This window comes from Schistocerca nitens, chromosome 6, assembly GCF_023898315.1.
Source record: "Schistocerca nitens isolate TAMUIC-IGC-003100 chromosome 6, iqSchNite1.1, whole genome shotgun sequence".
Classification (NCBI taxonomy): Eukaryota; Metazoa; Arthropoda; class Insecta; order Orthoptera; family Acrididae; genus Schistocerca; species Schistocerca nitens.
The window spans coordinates 78,756,120-78,767,114 of NC_064619.1; positions in this window are offsets into that span (position 1 = coordinate 78,756,120).

A 10,995-nucleotide genomic window follows, 5' to 3' on the forward strand; every position below is an offset into this window, starting at 1 on the left:
ATGGTTTCGCATCTGTAAATAGGTCATGTAAGGATTGCCTTATAATCTCAGTGACATTGTATGAAGTGGTCGGCTGCGAACTTAGAGGACTCGCCTTGCTTCAGTAGGATTTGACTTTCTTGTTTATTTGTTTCACTGTGGTAATGCCGACGTGTTAAGTGATATAAAGGAAACCAATCATATCCTTTATTCGTATTTACTGCACAACCTAGGCCTCAAGTTAGTTGTGAATATTCTTAGTGTTCGCTATGCAAGCTACTTTCTTGTAATATGTCGACTGCCGAAGTGTTGTGCGTCAAGTTATTTTTGATGCTGTGACAACTACTTGTCTTACCATCCGTGATATTGCCTAGGCTGTAAATATGAGAACTATTGTAATTCATACCTTACTGTGTGACATTTTACTTTAAATGGATATTGGTACTCATATACACTAAACCGTTCCTCATCTAAAAGAATTTTATAGGATTTTATTATTTAAAAAATACAAAAAAATTAATAAAAGAACGTATGACGAGCTTTGTTTCGACAGATCTCCGCTGCAGAGTGAAAATCTCATTCTAGATCTCTTGGATGTATGCTGTCCAGTGCTCATCTTTGTAGTGAGTTTACTTCTTCCCTAGTAAATCTGTGATGTAAAACAGTTTTATGACTAACAAATGTGTGCACATGTTTCAGTCTTTTGTGCTGGATGTGCACATAGATTTGATTTAACGCTAATACTTCCAACTTTTTAAATTTAAGCGGCATTTTGATTACGTGCCCCTTATAAACTTTATTTGTACACACTTATATTACTACATGTATACTCCTTTATTATGCAGGGTCCTGAAGATGGCAAAATGAATTGCCAAAACTGGTTGCGTTCGAAATAAAATATAGCCTAAAGTATACGGCTGTTGGTAAAGATTATTGACTTGAGAAGTACGACGATCCTGCTGAATAGTTCCATAATTGATCGGAAGATTTAGCCTCTCTGGTGGTACCCCTGCAAGCGAGAGAAATACTGCAGCTGTCGCCAATTAGTTCGTTGGTCCTCGGTTCGACTCCCCTCACTACTCCGACCAAGCAAATCGCTACGACGTGCCGTACACACTCTTCCCGAATCACACAAGCGCTTCCCTCAGGCATAATACAGCTCGCAGCGGCACTGCGTTTCCCGCACACTAGGTAAACGGTCAGGTATGTTTGCATTGTGTTGTGTGTGTGTGTGTGTCTGTGCGTATGCGGGAGAGGGGGCGGTCTCGCACGCGTTTTCTCAGCTCGTTGCAGGAAACTTCCGCAGCTAGGAAAACGTAGCTTAACGTATTCAGCTGTTATTTGTCTGGATACATTGAAATTAAGCTACATCTCGTGTGCATCACTCAGTAACTTAAAGTGCAGTATCTTCCTGGCACAGCCGGCCGCTGTGGCCTAGCGGTTCTAGGCGCTTCAGTCTGGAACCGCGCGACCGCTACGATCGCAGGTTCGAATCCTGCCTCGGGCATGGATGTGTGTGAAGTTCTTAGGTTAGTTAGGTTTAAGTAGTTCTAAGTTCTAGGGGACTGATGACCTCGGATGTTAAGTCCCATATTGCTCAGAGCCATCTTCCTTACACAATAAACACAGACTGGAAAGGCATTCAGAAGCTGCTAGTGGTTGACTAGAGAAAATTTCGAATGGTTTCTCTAGATGCTTGGGGGACGCATTTCGAAAAGAGACGATTGTTTCAGACTGTCAATTTGTGCTTCCCTCACATTTGCCGTAGCAGTTCACAATCACAATTCACTGCACATTCTTCGAACAACGGACAGAGACTTACTGAAGCAATCGGTTGAGTAAAACTAAATAGCGAAAACAATGCGAACCCTAAACTTGTATTTTTTAATTTTTTAATGAAAAAATTAAAACATTTTACGGAAAACTATTTCAGCAAGGCTTGGTCATTTCATTCTCTTACATAAAGAACGTTTTTACAGCAGAGAAGCAGATGATTCATCTATCAGCTTCCTCTTTCCTTTCAGTAAGACTTAGCTCTGGACACTGTTCTTTGCGTGGCTTGACAAAGTCTGACATAAGAGGTGTGCTACAAACGATGCGGCAATGAGTCTCAACAATCAATAAGTCAGTACTAAGATTTACAGAGGGAGTGCAGTCGCCGGCTAGACTTCTACACCAATGAAGTTTCTTTCTGTTTCATTCTCCTTCACTTGTGGCCTTCAGACATGATCCAGTCAGTCAGCCTCCGACATAAACAGAAGCGCCGAAGAAACTGGTATAGGCATGCGTATTCAAATACACAGAGATGTAAACAGGCAGAATACGGCGGTACGGTCAGGCACGCCTATATAAGACAAGAAACGTCTGCGGTCGGCTACTCCTATATAAGACAAATGTCTGGAACAGTTGTTAGATCGGTTATTGCTGCAACAATGGCAAGTTATCAAGATTTAAGTGACTTTGACCGTGGTATTATAGTCGGCGCACGAGCGATGGGACACAACATTTCCGAGGTATCGATGAATTGGGGATTTTCCCATTCGACCACTTCAGGAGTGTACCGTGAATATCAGTAATCCGCTAAAACGTCAAATCTTCGATATCGCTGCGGAGGGTAAAAGATCCCGCAAGAATGGGACCAACAACGACTGAAGAGAATCTTTCATCGTGACAGATGTGCAACCGTTCAGCAAATTGCTGCATATTTCAGTGCTGGGCCATCAACAAGTGTCAGCGTGCAAACCGTTCAACGAAACATGATAGATATGGGTTTTCGGAGCCGAAGGCCCAATCGTGTACCCTTGATGACTGCACGACACAAAGCTTTTCGCCTCGCCTGGCCCGGTCAACAGCGACATTAGACCGCTGATCACTGGAAACATGTTGCGTGGTTGGACGAATCTTGTTTCAAATTGTATGGAGCGGATGGATGTGTACAGATATGGAGACAACCTCAATAATCCATGGATCCTGCAAGTCACCAGGGAACTGTTCAAGCTGGTGGAGGCTCTGTAATGGTCAGGGGCGTGTGCATTTGGAGTGATATGTGACTCCTCATAAGTGTAGATACAACTCTGAGAGGTGTGTGACACGTACGTATGCATCTTGTTTGATCACCTTGTGGGCTTTCAAATATATATATATATATATATATATATATATATATATATATATATATATATATATAAAATTAAATGAAATGAGGTGGCCCTCAACTACGCACCCACAGACTCAACGTTGAAATATTAAAAGTTTTGGCTGGTTTCGTTGTCTAGCGGCATGGATACGTATTTTCCGCATTACAGGCCAAATACTGCTGAGTCTACAGTATACAATATACACATGAATCGAATGGTCAAAGGTTCCTATCACTCGGCAACTGTGAATATACAACTTAACTGAGACTTTTATAAGTGATAGATTGCAATTAAATAAAATCTGCAGATACTTTCTTAACGACTTCAAATGATGAGTGCGATAGTAGAAGTACTTTTGAAAATGCCGTATACTTCTGCAAAACACTTATTGATGTCGATGGTACAGCAATTAAATAAAATACAAGTTGAATAACAGGGAAACAATACACTCCTGGAAATGGAAAAAAGAACACATTGACACCGGTGTGTCAGACCCACCATACTTGCTCCGGACACTGCGAGAGGGCTGTACAAGCAATGATCACACGCACGGCACAGCGGACACACCAGGAACCGCGGTGTTGGCCGTCGAATGGCGCTAGCTGCGCAGCATTTGTGCACCGCCGCCGTCAGTGTCAGCCAGTTTGCCGTGGCATACGGAGCTCCATCGCAGTCTTTAACACTGGTAGCATGCCGCGACAGCGTGGACGTGAACCGTATGTGCAGTTGACGGACTTTGAGCGGGGGCGTATAGTGGGCATGCGGGAGGCCGGGTGGACGTACCGCCGAATTGCTCAACACGTGGGGCGTGAGGTCTCCACAGTACATCGATGTTGTCGCCAGTGGTCGGCGGAAGGTGCACGTGCCCGTCGACCTGGGACCGGACCGCAGCGACGCACGGATGCACGCCAAGACCGTAGGATCCTACGCAGTGCCGTAGGGGACCGCACCGCCACTTCCCAGAAAATTAGGGACACTGTTGCTCCTGGGGTATCGGCGAGGACCATTCGCAACCGTCTCCATGAAGCTGGGCTACGGTCCCGCACACCGTTAGGCCGTCTTCCGCTCACGCCCCAACATCGTGCAGCCCGCCTCCAGTGGTGTCGCGACAGGCGTGCATGGAGGGACGAATGGAGACGTGTCGTCTTCAGCGATGAGAGTCGCTTCTGCCTTGGTGCCAATGATGGTCGTATGCGTGTTTGGCGCCGTGCAGGTGAGCGCCACAATCAGGACTGCATACGACCGAGGCACACAGGCCAACACCCGGCATCATGGTGTGGGGAGCGATCTCCTACACTGGCCGTACACCACTGGTGATCGTCGAGGGTACACTGAATAGTGCACGGTACATCCAAACCGTCATCGAACCCATCGTTCTACCATTCCTAGACCGGCAAGGGAACTTGCTGTTCTAACAGGACAATGCACGTCCGCATGTATCCCGTGCCACCCAACGTGCTCTAGAAGGTGTAAGTCAACTACCTTGGCCAGCAAGATTTCCGGATCTGTCCCCCATTGAGCATGTTTGGGACTGGATGAAGCGTCGTCTCACGCGGTCTGCACGTCCAGCACGAACGCTGGTCCAACTGAGGCGCCAGGTGGAAATGGCATGGCAAGCCGTTCCACAGGACTACATCCAGCATCTGTACGATCGTCTCTATGGGAGAATAGCAGCCTGCATTGCTGCGAAAGGTGGATATACACTGTACTAGTGCCGACATTGTGCATGCTCTGTTGGCTGTGTCTATGTGCCTGTGGTTCTGTCAGTGTGATCATGTGATGTATCTGACCCCAGGAATGTGTCAATAAAGTTTCCCCTTCTTGGGACAATGAATTCACGGTGTTCTTATTTCAATTTCCAGGAGTGTAGATTCCTACTGCGCGTAATTAGTTAATAACGACAACATAGCTCGCGAGATATTCACTTCTAAACGCATACTACGGCTTCACTGTAGAAACCTCGAAAATCTCATAAGTTCACAAGTCCGCACTCTGAAGTATTTCTCTCTGTAGCGACCACGCGCAAACTGCTCTACACTCTCCAAGTCCCTCTCGCGACTGTGCGTCCGCCGCGCCGTCGCATCCAGCACCTCCCGTGTCCTCTGCCGTACTCCCCAGCACTGCCACAACTACCCCTCCATTCACTTCGGTAGTTGCCTCCCTAGTAACGAGCGCTGTGACTGATTAGAACCGACTCTTGGAGATAACATCTGGGACCTACTGATAACAAACAGACCCGAACTGTTCGACTCTGTAAGCACAGAACAGGGAATCTGTGATCACAAGGCCGTTGCAGCATACCTCAATAAGGAAGTAAATAGGTTTCGAGAGGGTGCGTTTCTGGATGAGGTATCGAATATATTGCTTCCCCCTACATATACCTCCCGAGGAGATCACGAATGTAAAATTAGAAAGATTCGAGCGCGCACGGAGGCTTTCCGGCAGTCGTTCTTCCCGCGAAACATACGCGACTGGAACAGGAAAGCGAGGTAATGACAGTGGCACGTAAAGCGCCGTCCGCCACACACCGTTGGATGGCTTGCGGTGTATAAATGTAGATGTAGATGTAGACCACTCCCTCCATGTCTCCAAGCCAATGAACACTCACAAACGTATTGAAACACACAAAATACTGGAGTTACATTTAAATAACTTGAAATTAATTAAATATTCCTACGGCTGGACCACAAACACGCTCTAACACACATTATTAGATACATAAACAAATTAAATAAACATATATCAAAGGAACAGAACAAAAGGTAGGCCAGTAGCCCAATGTCTCTGTGCTTTCTAAAACACAGTAAATATTTAACCAATTTCTTCATGAATAGTATATATGGATATGAACAAGGACATAGATGAATAAGTATATTTATAAGCATGCTGCTGTCATTTTTTCGTGTTACTGTGGACGCCTGACGCGATTAGTAGTAATCGGCCACTTTGACCTCCAATAACTCATGTACTATTCAAGTTACATGCCTGTAATTCATACCAATTTAGGTTTACAGTAATAGCGTTCTAAAAACACGTGGATCGACGAAATCGGATGAACGGTTTAGATTTTGGAAATTCGTTGTTTTGTGTTACTTGTATAATTTTCCGTCAGATACTAAACTTTAAACCAATAAAGATATTGAAAATCTGATTACACCATCAGAGCCGTCGTGCAAATAATGGTAATGTTCATGTTTCTTTTTGAGGTATCATGATTCATCTGGCTACTATTAATTTCTGTACGAACTGTGAAATGTCTGCCATTAAGATTTCACAAAGTTCGCCATCTTTGTCTCTCCCGACGTGTCTCCTTCATCGACATAGCGTCACCATGGAAATCCCAGCCACGCGGCTTGACCCCTCTTGCTTCGGTCAGCGTTTGCCGCCACGTGGTCGGGCTGCCGAGCGGCCCGCGCGGCCATTGCTTCCTCCGAACTTGGAATATTTTCAGGGTGTGACGACTCGCCCTTTACCTCACAACCTGCATCCGTTCATGTCCATTGTACATTCAAACGGACTCTGGAAATTCCAGAAGGACAACGCGACGCCCCACACGTCCAGAATTGCTGCAGAGTAGCTACAGGAACACTCTTCTGAGTTTAAACACTTCCGCTGGTCACCAAACTCTCCAGACGTGAACATTATGGATCATATCTGGGACTCCTTGCAACGTGCTGTTAAGAAGAAATCTTGAGCCCCTCGTACTCTTACGGATCTATGAACAGCCCTGCAGGTTTCATTACGACAGTTTCGTCCAGCATTACTGCAGACATTAGTCGAGTCCACGCCAAGTCGTGCTGCGGCACTTTTGCGTGCTCGTGTGGTCCTACACGATATTAGGCAGGGGTACCATTTTCTTTGGCTCTTCATGGCATGCTACAGACTCAAAGACGTATCCAATCACACAAACCTTATTTCGTTTTTGTTCTTCTCGATATACTACGTTTTAAACATAACTGAGTGATGACAATAGAAACAAACGGTAATCCTTTTGCAACAAGCAATGGACTGCAATCATTTCAGGTATCTCAGTTAGCGAATTGACATCACTCTATCATATTGGAGCCTCCGTATCTCGAAATGAATAAAACTGGAGGTTTTCACATATACCCATGATTCGTACAGAATATTTAGAGTACAGTGCGTATACACATATTAATGAAGACATGATGAGCTGCCATCACTGCCAAACGCCAATCACATATGGAACACGCAACATTCATGCCTGCTAAGAAGTTTTCTGTCGCGCTCTCCTTAAATCTTTTCAGTTATATCAAACTGATGATAGTCAATTCCCTAAAATTTGTCTCAAAATTTTGTGCATCATTCTACGCAGTGGTCCGTAAACAAATTTACCGCTACATCAGACAAGTCGTCCCCACGTAGATACTTACTGTTACCAATGCGAAGCCGCGAGAGGTCACTAGTAATACATAACAGTCTGTAAGTAGGCTGTATGAAAATCGCTGGCTGTGCTGTGAGCAGTCTGTGACTGGTGGGAAATGTTGAAATAGTCGCTATTGTAGTGTTGGGCAGTTGGCTGTTAACAGCGAGTAGCGTTTCGCAGTTGGAGGTGAGCCGCCAGCAGTGGTGGATGTGGGGAGAGAAATGGCGGAGTGTTGAGAGCAGATGATCTGGACGTGTGTCCATCAGAGTCAGTAAATTTGTAAGACTGGATGTCATGAGCTGATATATATATATATATATATATATATATATATATATATATATATATATATATATATATATATAATGACTTTTAAACACTATTAAGGTAAATACATTGTTTGTTCAATATCAAAATCTTTCGTTTGCTAATTATGCCTATCAGTAGTTAGTGCCTTCAGTAGTTTGAATCTTTTATTTAGCTGGCAGCAGTGGCGCTCGCTGTATTGCAGTAGTTCGTGTAACGAAGATTTTTGTGAAACGTATAGGTTAATGTTAGTCAGGGACATTTCTAACATTCTGCGTGGTGTCTGTTCTATATCGTGTCTCCCTACCACTTTCGCGCAACGACGCTCTGGGCGTGTTTTTTAGGGAATTGACTAGTTTGAACCTGGGACCTGTTGCTGGTAAGAAGACGACAGACCACACATGTCATGTAGAGTTCAGAAGAGTTCAGTGAGACTAGCGATGATATAACCAAATACTTAATGATTTCAGCGTCAGCTCCACTGCACTCCCTGTAAAAGAATCGTAATACTAACTAAATTTAGTGGAAGGGGTTCAAGGCTTTCCTATTTTTAGTTAGCTGGTAAAATAACGTCTAAAAAGCAGTTAAGTTTACCATTGGAAATTTTATTCTACTCACAAAACATTGTATATAAATTGCACTATTGATAAAAGGTAATGTTTTAATACACGATGGTAAAAATCAACTGCGTTCAACAAAAATGTGAACGAATATTCCCTGAATGGGTTTCCAAGTTCTACAATGGATCGAAGGATGACCTATGCCATATCACATCTATAAACTAGGTTAAAATTAAGTTTCACAAAAGAGAAAACTATCAAAATGGTCTACAGTGACCCCCAATTATCTTTAATTACTTATCTAACTTGTCGTAAATTACAGTGACTGATGTGGCTTCTCAATAATTATATAACAGAAAAATCATCGCGTTTCAGATTTTAACTTACGTAGCAAATGTGAATACCAGGAGCTTTAATTGACGATCGATACTAGTATTACGCAAAACGGGGATGTAACAGATGAGACTTTTGCAGTTCTGAGTGAAGCCTTATGCGCTCAAAAATGCGGCATCGCGTGCGTTTCTTAACTTTTCGGTGTTTAGGCAGCGCTAGGGCGGCGCAGCTCCTCACATCTCGCCGTCTCGACAGCAACTCTCTCCTAACTTCTCCTTACTACAATTTACCGAAGTTGGTTTAAAAAAACTATCTGGTTGTGTTTTCATCTGACCAATCAGGGTCTCAATGTTAACCTTAAGCTCCGCCTACAAAAATTCTGTCCACCCAATGAGAAACGTTATACTTTTCGTGGTGGGGTAATGTTTTTAAAGTTTGCAACGTAACAGAGACGCGAACAAGTCTCACGCTAAAACCTGCAGCTGGTGTGGTCCTTTTAGTGTTATCGTAAGATCTATACTGTTCTTCTGGAGGGCTCTACCTTTTAACATGGGCTGGGGGGTGGTCTTAGCGGTTAGCTGGCGACGTGTGTGTCTGTCCATTATCGTAGGGCCTTCCAGCTTAACATGGTTCTGCTCTCGGCTTCTGTTCTCGTTTCTCCCCTCGGAACTGCGTCTGTCTCACAGTGGGAAGGTATGACACGCATTTAGGCATTCTTGTGTTAGTCTGTGGTATTCCATTTGCTCACTCGTTACTCGTATCACTTTGGTTAATTTAATGTCACGTTTTATTCGGAGCTATATGACATACTACTGGATTTGCTTATCATGTCAGGGTTTTCATGGAAGGCGTTAGTTTTGCCTGACACCTTACATATCACCACCCTTCGAACTTAATTTTTGCACTGAAGTTAGGCAATGATTGAATCGTTGTCTAAGCCAGTCAAAAATTATTCCGTTATCTAAATTTTGTTGCCTACTGTTCAGCCACGTTATTCTGTTCTATACTAGTTTGTATTACTATTTTTTTTTACATTCTTCCACATTATTATCAAAAATATGTTTATATTTGCAAGGGAAGAATATTTTTATTCTATTATAATTATTATTTTTTAATTATTTTCTTTCTTTATTTAATTGTGAAGTTTGTTTTTTAAGAAGTTTGTTATGGAAAGTGAGGAATCTTTCACATCGATTTTCTTAGAAATCTTGTTTTTTATAAATGTAGTAATTAAGTAAAATCTATTCCTAACACGTTTTCTAAATATCATGTACAAGTAAAATGTTTTTCTTTTTTCTAGACACTAATTTCAACATTGTTACACTAACAAATAAGAATTATTTCCAAGAATTGCTTTGACAAAGAAATATACATACATAAGTATTGAGATATTATCCTAACAAATGGTACAAATGTTAAAAGAAAGGGAAAACATCCAACAAGATAATTTTTTATTCTTTGTTTTTATAAGGAGAAAATAAGTAAAATATAGTTATTCTTTTATTTTTATGAGGAGAAAATAAGTGGCATATAGTTTTAGTGTTTATTATGCCTTACTTTTGTTCTTCATATACTGTTCATTTTTGAACTAATGACTTATTTTTATCGATAGTCTATTTTTTTACTTAAGTCCATAATCAATGACTGTTATTCCCACCGGGAATCGAACCCAGGAACCCGGGCGTGGGAAGCGAGAACGCTACCGCACGACCACGAGATGCGGACATATATAATCATCTAACATATGTCTAGTACCTACATTATCGTAGGGCCTTCTTAAAAAGCTTTACAAATTTCGGCGCCCTTTCCATGTTACAATTCTAACATATTTTGAGTCTTAACTTCTACAAAAATCCTCAAATTCGTTTTTTATTTTTTGTGTAGTGTCGTGGTGTATAGCATTTTAGTATTTCATGCTGTTAGACTATCTACGCTTTATCCCTTTACCTTAATCTATGGTACTATTGGTGTTATTTTTGGTTTTGTTTTTATTGAAACTGCTTTCTTTTTCCCACCTTCTTCTCTCTTCATTCTTCTTTCTCCTGACGATCTTATCTGCAACATAAATTTGAAATATTGTGCTGATTATTTACCAGTAATAAAATTAATCTTCAAACTTGTACTGAAAGTGTTTAATACTGCCAGTCTTAGGTAAAAATACCTTTGCTTTATCTCTTAAAATACCGTCTAATTCTCTTTTACTGTGTTCCGAAATACCTTGAACTTCTTGCAATTTTTCGTCGATTTCTTTATGGACTTCTAACATGAGTTGAGACGATTCCCCCTTTTGTGC